The sequence below is a fragment of the Manis javanica genome, chromosome 8 (assembly GCF_040802235.1).
Source record: "Manis javanica isolate MJ-LG chromosome 8, MJ_LKY, whole genome shotgun sequence".
Taxonomy (NCBI): domain Eukaryota; kingdom Metazoa; phylum Chordata; class Mammalia; order Pholidota; family Manidae; genus Manis; species Manis javanica.
Window position 1 is genome coordinate 47,106,159 of NC_133163.1, and position 15,716 is coordinate 47,121,874.

Sequence of the window (15,716 nt, forward strand, 5' to 3'; positions counted from 1 at the left end):
TGCTGAATCTTCTAACTTTTCTAAACCTTAACTTCCTTATCTGTAAAAATGTGTGTGTGTGTGTGTGTGTGTGTGTGTGTGTGTGTGTGTGTGTGTGTGTGTGTAGGACAACACAGATAATTGTACTGAACTGATGATGTAGTTCCATGGCTTAAATAAAATAATCTGCATAGAGCAGTAATTCTCAACCTTGGCTGTACTCCAGAGTCCTGGAGAGCTTTATTCGTTTCTGATTCTTCAGAATCCCAAACCAATTATATCAGACTACCTGGGGGTACCCCCCTTCTGTATATTTGAAGCCACGCAGTTACTTCCACTGTACAGGTAGGATGAGAACCACTGAGCTAGAATGTTAAGTAGAGGGTTGGGTCATGTCTGTATGGCTCTGTCAAAGGTGTTCACTGTTTTTTATTCCTGCCAACTGCACCAGTGAAGTTTTCTTTCTTTCCCTAGATAAGGAAAATGAGACTCAGGTTAATAACTTCTCCAAGTTCACATAACAAGTAAGTGATGAGGATAGAATGGATCCAGGTCTTTCAGATTCTGCAAACCTCTGCTTTGGAGGAAGAGAAGAGCAGAGAAGATGAGAGGGAGAGAGACAGAGAGAGAGACAGAGAGACAGACAGAGGAGAGACCCTGTGTTTTCATGTATTTGCTCATGTATTAGGAGGCAGAACCCCCAAAAGCATCAGACAGCTGGTCAGTTTCCTGCATTTCTGCTGATCTTGTAGTACCTTGTGGCCAAGTCTACACAAATATCATTTGTTTCCTAAAATTCGCAGGTAGTTTCATGAAGTCTTCATTTTGTCTGGTTCTGGTTCCTGCTTTTTAGGATCCCCCAACCTTTTGTCCAACAGGAAATTCCATTTTGATATATTTTGCTGGCAAAATGAAGGATTAAATCCTCCAGAGATTCTAGTGGGTGGAAGTGTCTTGGCTAACCTTGGCTGAATTCCTGTGTCCACATGTAAATTGGAGCAGGATCTCTGTATGTTCAGGGTTTGGAGAAAACATTTTCATTTTTAGCTTGGCTGTAGTTTAAACTCTAAAGATCAGCATGAATTTCTGAAAATGTCTTTGAGTGATGACCTGGGTGCAAATAAATGGTGGAGTAATACATTTGTTAACCTGATCATAGGTTGTGACGATTCTCTGCTTATTGCAATTTTCTAACAGTTTGCTTGTGGTTCTAAGGGAAGTTGTTAGCAGGTGTGGCTGGTTTGTCCCCTGTGAAGCAGACTCTGAGCTGGAGATTAGCATGCAGATATTTATTAGGGAGTCCTTGTGGAGCAAAACCTGTGAGAGGGAGGGAACAGAAGCAGGATTGGGCAGAAGGAGAAGCCAGGTTGTGATAGTTTCAATAATAGGCCTTAACCAACCCGACCGGAAGCTCAGAAGCTGATAGGGGTGTTTGGAGTTGTCCTGAGTTGGGTGTGAGGGTCTTTATACCCTTGGGTGGGCCAGGCACTGGGGGCCCAGGGAAGGGCACCTGGCCGTGGGTACAGCAACATCCTGAGACAAGGCAATGCCTGGAAGGGTCTGACAGCTTTGGTCTGTGTGCTGGCAGCTGGAGGAATAAGTCTTTCAGTCCTGGAGGGACTCTGGGCTCACACAGCAGAGTCCACTACCAGGACAATGCTGGTGGGCATCTTAGCTGGGACCCAGAGGTAGTGGGCCCGTAAGCTCTAACCATACCTTAAAGATCCTACCTAGACACCTCACTAGTGACTCCAGGCAAGTTATGACAATGCCTGGATCATAGCATTCCAAAGCTTTTTTTAAAAATTCATACCATTTTTTATCTGTCTTTGCTTAACATAGTCCTGGATTTTATTTCATCTCTCTGATCACTCAGTATTCAGATTCTCCCAGATGTTCCTCAACCCTCATTCCTAAACCTAAGTGACCCACTCTCCTGGGCTCCCTCCAAAGCCCCATAGCATTTACTGTACTGTGGTGCGTGCTTGCATGCTTGGTGTGAGAGTCAGTCCTATTCTGTTTTGTTGCTCTATGTCTTAGCACACACTTCTAGGCACATAGCAGGCTCTCAGTAAATGTTCACTGAATGAATGAGTAGCCATGGTACCTTCTACTATTTTTCCTTGTCTTGAAAGACCCTATCCTTGATTCTTAAATAATTTTGATCTCTTATGCTAAGAAGCTGAGATCTTCTGTATTCAACTACCAGGCAGAAAGTTCAGTTTACATAAATATAAGTTGTATGCAGCTGCAAGTCTGGGTCTCAAAACTATTTTATATACCTTGATGTGGCTCTGGTGTAATAATTGGGATTGACATTTGAAATTAATTATTTCTCTATGTCTGTGCTAATTTGTATGAAAGATGAGTTATTTAAAATACACATTCAGAGCATGTAAGCTTTGAGAACAAAGTGGAAGAGTTGGAAATTTCCAGTGCTGAGAATGAATTATTATTAATACTGTTAATACTTATTAAAGAGAGAAGAGGAGAAATGTTCTGGCTCAACTGTTTCTGTGATTACCTTGAATTTAAACCTAGACAAATGTCTCCCTAGTAGAGAGTAATCTGAGTTGAATGAAGGGTGACCCACAGGCGTGCATCTTCTCACCAGGGGATCAGGAGTAGACAGTAAATGATGTGTCAGTCAGCAAGCATGGCAAGGGAATGCTGGGGACGACCTGGAGTTAGAGTCTGCGGAGTGAAGTAAACAGGAGGGTTGTTGATCTGGAGACACTGTGCTCTCCAGATGTCTTGTAAACCGCATATGTACTTTTTGTATTTGGAAAAAAATATTATTGTGGACAACAAAGAGCATAACTCAAAATTTGGAATTTTGGTTCTCTTTGGGGATTTAAGATACAAATTCATGGTACAGCTTATCTCATCTATTTCTTTGTCTCAGTGTTTCTCAAACTTACTTTTCACAAACTGTAAAGGTTCATGAGTCTGATTGTTATTGGGAGTGGTTCTTAGTAGGGCAGAATATAAACTCATGGTTTATAACAATAAGAGAAAAAAATGTAAGAATAATAAACTTGTCATGGCAGAAAGTAAAGAAGAAATGCTGATTTTAGAGGACTGGTCAAGTGCGATTTTCTGCCCTAGAGTGCACCCAGGCAGGGGGTAGCGGCTATGGTCTCTTCCAATCATATCTACTGAATTAACTGAGCCAGAATCCACTATTGAAAGGCTTATCTATGGGACAGAGACTGGCTTGTTGTCCATCAAATTCATTTCCTCCACTTGGGCAGTCACATGAAGTGTATTTTCCTGACTCGCTGGCAATTATGTGTCATCAAATGTCTCAGTTCTAGCCTCCCACATCCTCTCCTCCCTACCTTTTCCCCATCTGCTAGCCAAATGTAAAGGACTTTGAAGTCCTAGAAAAAGATAAGCCAATTTTTGGAAAGAATCTGGGACCCAAAATGACCACATAGAAGGTTTGCCTTTGGCTAGGCACATACATTTTGGGTGTTATGTGAGCAAATAAAAAATGCTATTTTCTAAGCTGATGAGAATTTGGAATTCATCTGTTACAGCAGCTGGCATTAATCCAATAAATACAAACATGCCACTTGCATCTTATAAGGCCATTCCAACCACAAGAAAGTCTCAGAAACAATGTAGTTTGTTTGGACACATTTCAAGTTGGAATACAACTGGAGTTGTACTGGTAAGAAGGAAGGGAAAAATGGGATATTTGGTGGTAACAGTTTCTGCCATAGTATGTAATAGTTCAGACAGCACAGAGCGATGGGGGGAAAATGAGGACTGAGAAAAGAGAATTGAATTTGGTGACTAGGAAGTTACTGATGACCTTTAAAGCCCAGAGTAGATTGATTATCAGATTGCAGAAGATAAAAGAGTACATGGGACATGAATAACTGGAACCAGCGATTAGTTTTGGCTGTGAAAGGAAAGAAAGATATTAAAATCTTGAGAGGGCAGAAGGGCAAAACATAGTCTTTTGCAAACTGGGGGAAGATTATTATTATTTTGAGAGCTGACCAAGAAAAACCAGTAGAAAAGGAGAGAGTAAAAATGCTGGAGAAATAGGAGATAATTGAGATAGGAAGACTCAAATAATAGAATGGGACATAGTAGTGAAGAAGAGAAGAGCCATAGAAAGAAAAAAAAACATCTTATCCATGACTGGAGTTAAAAGAAGATGGGGTACACAGAGACAGAGCTATTTTGAGGTGATAAGTGGGGTATTTGATAGAGCTGACCCCAAATAGCCTCCTTCTTTGTTCACCAAATATCACTGGAGATAGAGTTGTGAAAATGAATGATATGATCCTTGTCTATATGCAAAGAGGAAAGATGATCACTGAGCAAGAACTTACAAATTCCTGTTATTAAACAACAAGAGTGAAGTGATGAGTGTGTCTTGAAAGTAAGAAATGTCAGTGGCATCCTGATGCATTAAGTCTGCATTTAATAATAATTTTGTAAAACAAAAACAGTGTTCTGAGATAGTTAGATGTCTAATTAATTCGGGGCATGACTGAGTGGCAAGCATCAAGATGAAGAGGCGAGGGATGGAGACCAGGTGCTATCTGAAGAGAGACTCAGGAAAATTTTCCAAATCCCACAAGATTTATGTTCAGTGAATCTTTATAAGCATTGGTTTCAAACTGATGGGAACCAAGAGAATAGATGAACTGGTAAATAATTAGAACCTCTTCTTGAGCTAGAAACCAGGCTGTATCATCTAATGTACCCCTGCAAGCCTGACCCATAATAGACATAAACTTGTTTAAAATGCTTCTCAACTTATTTAAATCACTTTATTTATAGACATTCGGGTGCGAAGCCCCAAAAACATTATTTAAAAGTAACTCTCGCAGTGAGGTTTGAATGAAAGAAGCACTACTTGATTTGACCCAAAAATAAAACCTAGTAGTAATATAATATTGTCTGTGAATTTATAAATTAGGGTAAATGATGTGAAACAAAGAGAAAAGGTGCTGAAGCATGTATTGCATTTTCAACTGTTTTTTTTTTTTTCAGGAGTTATATGTAGCTTCTAGGATATACTTACACATTTATTAAAGTTCACACTAGTTTAATTTATGAATTTCTAATTAGACATACTAAAACATGAAAGAAATCTGTGATAAATGTCTTTCTCACAAGTTTTCATTCTTCCTTAATGTATGTATCTATCCAGAGGTCTTGCTCTCTGCCATGCTCCATTTCATTGGGTATTTCCTGGTAACTAAATTCATTATAAGCAGAAAAATATGTGCTTCCTCCATTCTTCTATTCTTTCCCATTCCCAGCTGTGCATCTGGCATCTGATATGGGAAAGGAAAACCTCTAAGGCCAGCCAGCATGACTGTCCAACTGTTCTCTCTAAAAGTAGAGTTTATGGCATAAGCTACACACTTATCTATAGGGCCCAAGATTCTAGAAATTCAGAAGTGCTTTTTCCTCAGAACTACAGGCTCTAACATGAATTTCACAATCCTAGTTAGAAACTCAAGAGCCAGGCCTTGCTTTTTGCCTGGCTCTTATTATTACATCCCTTCCCTGAGGCAAAGGTAGCTGTGTGGGGGATGGGAAAAAAGATACAAGATTTCAGAAAAGTATCTCATCATATTAGGTATCATACCAATCAAATCTATTTTTATTACAGTTAACACCCTTTATAATCTAGCTAAGTCTACCTTTTTTTTTTTTAAGCCTATTACTTGTTTCCTTCTTTTACCTGCCCCCACCCACCTGGCCAGCCTGCCCGCCAGCTTACCATTTACCCTGTGGTCCAGTTGTACAGGCCAGTTTTTAATTTCCTGAACATGCTCTTCATTTTTATGCCTCCATTCTTTGCTCATGCTGCCTCTGCCTAGGATTTTTCCACCTTCTTACTCCCTCCACTTCTGAAAGCTTATGTATTCAAAGATTCAGCTCAGACACTACTTCCTGGGAGAAGCCTTCTGGGTGCTCCAAGAGCCCATCTTGGGTTTCTCCTCTGTGTTCTGCCAGCGTGTAGTCCCAATTGTTAAAAAGGAGGGGGTATGTATGGTATTATTTTATGGTCAACTGTGAGTCTCCCCCGCCAGAAGTAAGGCTAGAGGGATAGACATTGTTCTGGGCATCTTTGAATCCCTAGTGCCTAGCCCAGTGCCCAGCATGTAGGAAACATCCTACAGTGAACACTTATATAAATTAAAGAAATAATGAATTCCTTCTAGGGAAAAGCTGGAGAAGGAGCACATTTAGATAAGGGGAGGACAATAATGAATTTGATTTAGTTACATTTGAGTATTCCAGGCAAAGATTCTCATCATTTAAAATATCCCTGACACTCCTGACTTCCCAGTCTTGATACATATGTTTTGAAATGTTGCTTGTTGAACCCATTCAAGGTTGGCACTGTATCAGTGATGATGTGGCAGGAAAAAGACACCATGCTTAAGTGGGAATATTGAAGAGGGGTTAATGGACAATTTACAAAGATACTAAGGGTAACTAATGGGATATTGAAGCACCCAGAGACTAGCAATAACTTTCTTAGTCCTGAAAGGCAATGAGTGGTTACTGGAATTCATGAGAGTGGAACTGCAGCTATTATCACAAATGCAGCTGTAGGAGAAGCTGCTGGAGAGAAGTTGTGGTCTTTGGTGGGGGGATGCAGCCTGCAGCCTGCAGCTGCACAGAAGGGAGCTACAAGAATAAATCCCCTGCCATTTCTTTCCTACTTGCTCCCCAAATCCTATCAGTCCTTCCCATTGGCCTGACCCAACTGGAAATCAGTTGGCAAGGGAACCTGCCTGATATTCCCTTCAAGGTCAGCCTTCTTGGGCATGGGACAGGTAGGAAAGCACAGAGAGTGGATCTGGAGGGCAATGTGAGTCTATGTGGCACGGGGGCTATCTCAAACAGACCATCAAAGCTGTTTTGCAGCCCTTCTACATGCTGTCCTTTAATGGATCCCACCTCTTGAGCATATGCTTATAAAGGTTCCAGGGCTCAGGCTGGACTGAGTAAGGAGATTAGCTACAAAGCAGGAATTCAGAGGAATGAGTTGGAATTGTAATGAGCACAGAAGCTAGAAGTCAGGCTGGCTATTGGAGTAATATGGATTGTAAGTCTAAGGAGTGCGGCTCATAGAGGAGTGGGTGAAGGAGTTAGAGTAAGGAGAGCAGGAAAGAGCCTGATGAAGAGGGCTGTAGCACTGGAGACAGCTGGTTCAGGAAGAAGACAACAAAAGGGGCGAGGCTGTTAGAGGTGAACTCTTACAGAGGCTGGCATCGCAGCTGGGTGAAGAGAGGTGTGAGCCTGCGAGGTCCATTATGCCAGGCCAGATCCAACTTTTGTTGACTTTCCACTGTTGATTTTGAATCATTACTGCAATTCTAAAGTCTCTACATTCAGCCCAACCTACATCTTTCAGCATGGGGCCTAGTCTCTGGCTTCACCAAGGTGGTTGAGGTCATAAAGAGTAGATGTGCTTAGCGCCCAGCTCACCACCTCGCTTCCTGTCTTCCCTTCTATTGTCTCAGAGAAAACCTTAACTCCTCCTCTCTGAGGCTCTCTCAGCCTTCCCTGCATCCTCGGTGTCTTCATTCCCCCACCTCAAAAAGGACTTTGTCACTTCAGTTTTCTCTCTTTACATTTCCACTGTCTTTTCTCTACATAAATAAGCACAAATGTAGTTAGCCTGAAAAACAAAACACCAAACTGATCCCTTTTTTCCAGTCACTGTCCTCTTTCCTTACCTTGGGCGTCAGTATTCTAGGGAACGTGGCTTCTGGTTGTTGCCTCCTAGGGCCACCACAGCTCTCTGATTAATCCTCTGCCTTTCGGCTTCTTTGACACTACTCTGCCGAGCACACACTCCTAAAGTCTCCAGGGTCCCAGCAATCATTCCCTCGATGGGTTTTTCACCTTCTGGGGCTATGAATTCTCTGAAATATTTATGACTATAACCAATGCTTGCCTTCTTTAAATTCATCTCTTCCTATCCTTGGCCCAGTGTTCTCCTGGATCTGCCCACCTCCCACACAATCCCTCCACCTTCTTCAGCAACATTGGGTGTGGTGTTTCTTTGAAATCAGACTTACTGGGCTCAGATCCTGGTTCAGCTCATAAATCTCCCTTTTATGCAATGTCGGGCAAGTCACTGGATCCTGCTGCCCTTTGGTTTCTTCATCCATCAACTGAAAATGGGAATGATACCTGCCCCTTTCGGCTGTGTGAGGATTCAGTGGCATGATGAGCATAAAGCACTTTGCAAAGCTGCCTGACTTGTAATAAATCGTCAGTTAGCTGTCAGCATTTTTATTTCTCTTCTCTTCTTTCTGATATATTTTTTTCCACCAAGCATACCTACACACCATTTCCTGGACTTTCTCTGTGCTTTTTATTCATACCATTGCACCTTCCTGACAGGTCCTGTCTCCCACCTTCACTTAAGAAATCTTTCTACTTCTTGATGACCTCACTTAAATGCCACCTTTTCCTTGAAGCCCTCCAAGGTCACTCAAGCCAAAGCTGATTTCTCTTCCAGTGCAGTCTCATAGCCTATTGCTCATTCTTCTGGCATATTCTGCCTTGTATTATAATTATTTAATTCTGTTATTTATCTTCCTTATGAGATTTTAAATTCTTTGATGGCAAAAGAACACCTAGTTGGTGTTCAATAGTAGGTGGTCATGAATAGATTAATATCTGACCGTGTAACCTAATCCAGTGAGGAAAGCACTAGATTTAGTAGAAATGTCCTTTTGAAGTATGATAGATGATCTCAAGACCATACTGAACATAGTTCACTTAGAGGATTTTGGAATAAGATTACATGGGAGAAGCAAAAGAATGAGAACTTGGATTCTTCATATATTTTTAATGAATACAAAACACTGGGGGAAATATATAGGAAACTGAAGGCTATAACCTCAGAACAATGATTTGATTTTAATGTGCAGGGTGATGAAATGCTGAGTCAAAGGGGTTTAGAAGTTACTCAAATGAAAACAGGAAGTTTATATATTAAGTTCATGCCTGCTCTTATAAGCCCAGGAAAGAACCAAGGGAGTTTTGAATTTGACTCAATAGGAGAGGAGAAAGGAGGAGAGATATTGGAACAGATTTTAACACAGTGGTTCTTCACTAAAATAAATGAACAAATAATTTAAGGAATGAATTAGTCAGGGTAAAAACTTATTGCCTTAAGTTCATTACATTCAACAAGAATAGATTGTACTTGATTAATTTATCTATGTGGCTTTGTCAGTGTGCACTTTTTACTCGGCTTATATTTGTCACCAATGCACATTTTCCCCCTCGATGTCCTCTCTTGTCCTGGGTTCTTTCAAGATACTGCCATAGTTTTTTTCCTGTTTCTTCAGCCAACTGTTCTGTTTTTCTTCCTCAGCATTCCATTCTTGGAGTGTGTCTCTTCTCATTTTTCTCCCTGTAGCCTTTCTACTTGATCCATCCATCCATGCCTATGGCTTCAACTCTCTTTCATTTTCTGATAACTCTCAAATATGCACTTCTGGGGTCCAGACATACATACCCAACCAACTGCTTGCAATCCTTATGACCCACTTGCCACATACTGAGCTACATTCATAAATTTCCATTACCCAGTGAGAGATTGAAATATGTGGGCCTCTTAGCTAGTTATTAATTTGGTACTTCACATCACCCTTTCAAACTTTATGTAGAATAGAGGCTGAGAGATTTGAGAGGAACGGTAGAGAATGAATAGTTATTGCTCTAAAAACTCAGCTTCTCATCTGTTGTCCTGGTCAGGTCAACTTGGCCCCAGAATTGGATGTCCCCTTCAGAAAAACAAAAGCTAGGAGGCTAATCAGAACTGCCTTCCTTAAACGTCAGTCAAGTGAATTTCCACCTTGACTAGATGTTCCCTTGTGGGGAGAGGAGTCTTATCACCTATCTCAAGTAGCATATCAAAGTATTTTTTACAACTTCATGGAATAATCTCTTTTGTAAAAGTTCTGAAGACAATTTTCCAGTGATGTTTAGGGCCCTGCATGGAGTTCTTCAGGAAGCTACCCACCTACTATGGGTCTGCCCTAACTCACAGCTCATTTTTCTGAAGAATTGGCAATCTAAGTAAATAGTACCATATTATATATTTTACCAATTCAGAACAACAGATATCTGTATTTCATCCTTCTCTTACTCAATCACCCAATCAGATCTGCTTCTTATTCCCAAAACTAGTGAACTTTCTTACTTCAAATAATTTATACGTAGATTCTCTTGAATTCCTGTGCAGAGAATGGTATCATCTGTGTGTAATGACAGTTTTATCTTTTTCTTTCCAATCAATATGTTTTTTTTTATCTTTTTCTTGGACCTTCAGTAAAGTGTTAAATGGAGATAGTGATGGCAACCATCTTTGTCTTGTTTCCTTCTTGAAAGAATATGTTCTAATAAGTCACCATTAAGTATAGTGATTTTTTTAACCCATTAAGTATAGCTAATCAAGTTAAGGAAGTTCCCACAAATTTCCAGCTTTCCAAGAGATTTTTTTTGAAGTTATATGTTTGTCATCTTTTATCAAATGTTTTACCTAAACATTCTGATCATATTTTTTGACCCACATAAATTGGCAAGAGTCATGTTTTTCTGTTTATTTGGGAGACAGTTCTACATTTTTCCTTTCTCATATTGCTCTTGTCTAGATTTAGTATTAAGCACATACCTCTTATCACATGAGATGGGGTTGCTGACCCCTCTTTTTAATTCATTAGAACAGTTTGTAAAAGATTGAGATTGTATGTTTCTTAAAAGTTTGTTAGAACTCACCTATAAAACCACCTAGATCTAACATTTGTTTATTTTATTTTGGAAGAAAGATTTTAATTTCTTTAACAGCAATAGTGTGGCTCTGGGAGGAAGTGAGGTTTCCCCATACAGGCAAGTTCCCTATGAATCTGCTGAGACTGAAGGATGACAAGGGTGAGAGGCTTGGGAAAGGGTTTTTATATCTCACTGTTCAGTCTCTCTCCTGTGAGCTCCTCTTTCTCTCCTGGTGCTCTCCACAACCTCTTGCTCAGCTCCACTACCTAACTCCAATTCTCTGATGACTGTGCATGCTTCTCTTCCCCTGCCCTTCCTCTGGGAGGAAGTCCGTGGGTTGGGTCCCTGGTGACCTGCGAGTGCCTGACCAATTACATACCAGGAACAGAGGGGAGGAGAGAATGTCCACTACTCTCCACTCTTTACCCTGGACCTGCAATCCCCAAAGTGACTCAGCTGTAGTAAACATCATATTGATGTGCAAACAGGCCCTTATATACATCCAAGTGGGAATTGTGGTTGAAAACTCCATTTACCCAACAACCCACCCCTCCATAATTCTCACCTCACAACCTACATGCCCCCAGTCTTCCTCAATGACCCTTGTGCAAGAAAGCTACAGCACCATAGCCAGATTAACAACATATAACAATAAAACCACGATAATCATCAGGCCTGAGAATCCAGTTGTATTCAAAGTCCTACTCAGATTGAGTCCATAGCTCATGCATTCCACTGGAGGTCAGCAGCTGAACAGGCAGGAGGCCCTGAGCATGCTCAGCAAGCAGCAGCTGTAGAAAAGGGTAATGGTAAGGGCAGTAAGACACATGTTTTAGTGACATCAACAATAGGCAGATCCTGTCCATCAGGTAGGATGCACATAAGAGATAGCACAGTGACAGGATTAGAGTCTTGTTCTGGTCTAGCATACCAGACCTTCAAGGATGGGTTGATACATAGGGCTTTAGGAGGCACATGCACTGGTCACAATGATAAAACAAAACTCCCCCACAAGATGCTCTTACTTTCCAGCCATTTGGGGTACACTACTGTGATCTTTGGGGGTCACTCTGCTGTTACTGAAGGAACACACAGGAGGCCAACTTCCAGGCCTCATCCCCAAGGTGCCAGAAGGGCCAGCCATTGCTGGTCCATGTGTTGAAATGTCCAGGGCTATGTTCATTTAGTGGAGTCTCCAGGGTTTAGCCCAGTTGGTGCTGGCTTCACTAATTCCTCCTTGGTTTGCATGTGCAGTTGTATAGGAGAGGCAACAATGTGTGTTAGCATATCCACAGGGCTCAATGCCCCCTTCCAGAGCTTCTCAGTCAAATACTGTAGCACTGTCCATAAGTGGACTGACCATCCCTGTAGATGGTATCTGACTTTGGGCCAGATTTCAACAAACCATTGTATCTCTCCATCATGCCTGCCCTTGGTAGGGCTATATAGTACATAAAACTTCCACTTTATCCCTAATTGTTGCACCCATTCTTGTGGTGCACATCCAGTAAAGTGGGTGCCTTGATTACTCTCAATCATCTGCACTCAGCCATGCGCTGCAAAGAGATGCTCCAGGCTCTTTTTGGATTGTTTGCTGATCTGTACAACATGCAGGAAAAGCAACCAAAAGTACAGTAGCTGTGTCCACATAGGTCATGGCATATAAGTACCCTTCTGATATGGCCAGAGGCCCAATATAGTCTATATGCCACTTGACAATGGGTATTGTCCCCTTAACTGTTGTCCCATGTTGCTGTGGGACTCAGTGTAAGTCCCTCTTAGAGCACACAAGGCACTCCTTCCAGCTCTACTGACTTCTTCAAAGGTCAAAAGCAAGCTCCACCAATGTGCTACAGTCCTGCATGCAATAAATGTTGATATAACCATTGGGCCACATCAGAGCCAGGCCTTCCTTCTAACCAATGCTTCTGGGCCAATATGTCTGCTTCATCATTCCTTGCAGACACCAAAGGCAAACTGCCAGTCACATGATATACTGTAACTATCTTAGTCTGACCAGAGGCCTATACCTTTGCTCCCAAAGGGGCTGGTGACCAACCATCCAGTTGGCATGGTACCATGTCAGTAGCCACAGGGTCAAGCCCTGATAGACAGCCCAGATGTCCATAATGAAAACTAATGGGGAGCACTCCTGGGTGATTACATGCCACACTGCTCATAACTCTGCCCACCGACTGCTCTTCTCTTCTCCATCCTCCATCTATATTGTCTCAGTCTTAGAGTGGAAATCCACAGCCCTCCTCTTTAGGGGCTTCCCATGACTGGAGCTGTCTGTATACCATCCCACAACTTGTGTTCCTGTTCTTCCACTTCCTGCCAAAATGCATCTCTCTCCTTGGTAACCCTTACCAATCCTGCAAGAAACATCCGTCTCACAGTTCCCACCACTGCATGGGCACTTGATTCCCCTAAGAAGTCTCCTGGTTTGCAGAGGGCCAATTTCAGTGCCTCCAGAGTCCTCCACCTTCCATAATTCTAGGGAAGGGTCCACTCCTTTAGGAGGCAATTCAGCCTGGACCAAATTGCCACTAGGGGATACCCATGTGTTTCCCTACTATCCATAGGCGTATTCCTGTGTTGTATCCCTGGGTGTTTCCTCACCATCCATGGGGACAGCCTGCTGAAACACTGAACCCACGAGGACAGTTCTACAGGTTTATCAGATCCTTCTGACTGTATACTCACACCATGTGTACTAAACATATACCACAGTGTGGCTCCAGGAGGAAGGAGGGGGTCCCCTGCCAAGGGCAAGTTCACTATGAATCCAGTTGAAACCGAAGTACGACAAGGGTGAGAGACTGGGGAAAGGGTTTTACTTCTCACAGCTCAGTCTCTCTCCAGTGTACTCCTGTTTCTCTCCTGGCACTCTCTGCCCCTTTTGCTCAGCTCTGCTAGACAGCTCTGACCCTTTGGTGGCAGCACTGCACTCCACTTCCCCCTGCCCCTTCTTCTGGGAGGAACTCTGTGGGTGGGTCCCTGGTGACTGGCATGCCTGACCAATTACATACCAGGAATGGAGGGGAAGAGAGAAAGACTGCTACTTTCCACCCCTTATCTGAGACCAGCAATCCCATGAGCCGGTCTTCCATGGTAAACATCACATTGATGTGCAAAAAGGCCCTTAGATGCATCCCGACAGGAAATCTGGGTGAAAACTTCCTTTTACCCAACAAATAGGCCCATTCAGGGCTTCTTCTTAAGTTTGCTTTGGCTAGTTTGTTTTTCTATAAATTGTTCCTGAATCCAAGTTTTGAAGTTTATAGACAAAATTTTTTTCTTAGTGGCTCTCTCTCTCTCTCTGAATGTGATATAATTTACTTCTTTAACTGCTCAGTACTCTTCAAAAGTGTCAATGTCATAAAAGACTAAAGACTAAGAGAATGTCACAGATTGGAGGAGACTAAGGAAAAGCAGCAACTAAATGCAGTGTGGGGCTTAGATAGGATCCTGGAACAGAGAAACAACATTGCAGAAAAGCAGGTGATATTTGAATAAGGTCTATAGTTGATTTAACAACATGTACTAATTTTAATTTCTTGGTTTTGATAATTGTGCTGCATTTATATAACATAAGGGAAAGCTGGGTAAAGGATATACAGGAACTCTTCTATTTTTGCAACTTTTCTCTAAGTCTAAAATTAAAGCAGAAAGTTTTTAAAAAGAGAATTTTGGCAGCTATGTAGAAAATAGAGTGGGGATGGGAGCAGACTGGACACAGGGGAAATAGAAGTTCACAAAGGTGGTTTTGAAGAGTAAAGCTGAGAAATAGTTTATTAATTTTTAAAACTACCATGTCTGTGCCTCTGTCTCATTTTTTTAATTCCTAATATTATTTATTTGTGCTATCTCCCTTTTAAAATTGTTAAATCTTTCTAAAGTTTTATTGATTTTATTAGTCTTTTCAAGGAACTAACTTAAAAGATATTTTAATCTTTTTTGTTTTCTATTGTATTCATTTCTGTTCTGTATTTTCCCAATAGATATTTATTGAACTTTTATTATATTCCAGGCACCATTCTAGGCACTTGAAATAAATCAGTGAACAAAGGTGATCAAGATTCTGTTATCAAACCCACCAAGTCTTAAAGTCAGATAAGTTCAGCAGCAGTCCATTGTAAAAGGGAAAAAATCTACGAGCAAGCCCAAGTAGGACCAGAGGGCATGAATGAATCTGTGAGAAGGTAATCCAGACTCCCATGTCACCTCCACAGTTGTACTAGTGCTCCTGCCCCAGCTCATACTTATTGCCATATGCAGAGATCCATTTTACCAGCCGAAGGAGGAGGCATAATCACAAGATTGGCTTTCAGAAAGTTGCTTGGTATGTTGTATAAGCTGAATATGAATAGTGGCTACATCATAGCCACATTTAGAAGTAGCCTTGAAGGACAGCGGAGAGTGAAAATCTTCCCAGTGGGCAGAACTGTGAGGGGTGTACGTGGTCATCTACTTTGTGTTGAAGAAGTGGCCTGAGGTGAGACTGCAGACTCTTGGGCAATGGTCAGTGGTCTGACTGAGTGGACAGAAAATGGACTGGGAAAATGGAGAAAAGGGAGTCTGGTGTACTATAGGAGTGGACCTACAGGAGTGAGCATGAAGGGTGATGCTCTTTGTGTCACATATAGTGCCCATCAGAAAGTATCCACCGTGCAAAAGTCTCTCAACAACCAAGTAGGCAAACTGATTCAGCCAGTTGACAGCCAGCTTTCATCATCAGCTACCCCAGAAATGTCATGATAGGCACATGAATGGAATGGCCATGGTGATCAAGATGGAACATATTGACTGATTTAGCTATTCCTGCCTCTGAATATCAGACCTGTCAGCAATAGAGACCAATGCTGAGGACTCAAATATATTATTCCTGGAGACCAATTAGCTGCCTGGTAGCAAGTCAATTACATTAGTCCCCTTTCATCCTGGAATGATCA

The 15,716-nt window shown here is 41.7% G+C and overlaps 1 long non-coding RNA gene across 1 annotated transcript in view; it reads left to right on the forward strand.

The window, feature by feature from the left end:
• The window catches only part of LOC108396028 (uncharacterized), a 122,743-nt gene that overhangs the window by 3,278 nt on the left and 103,749 nt on the right, over positions 1-15,716 (forward strand). The gene's annotated exons all lie outside the window — the stretch shown is intronic.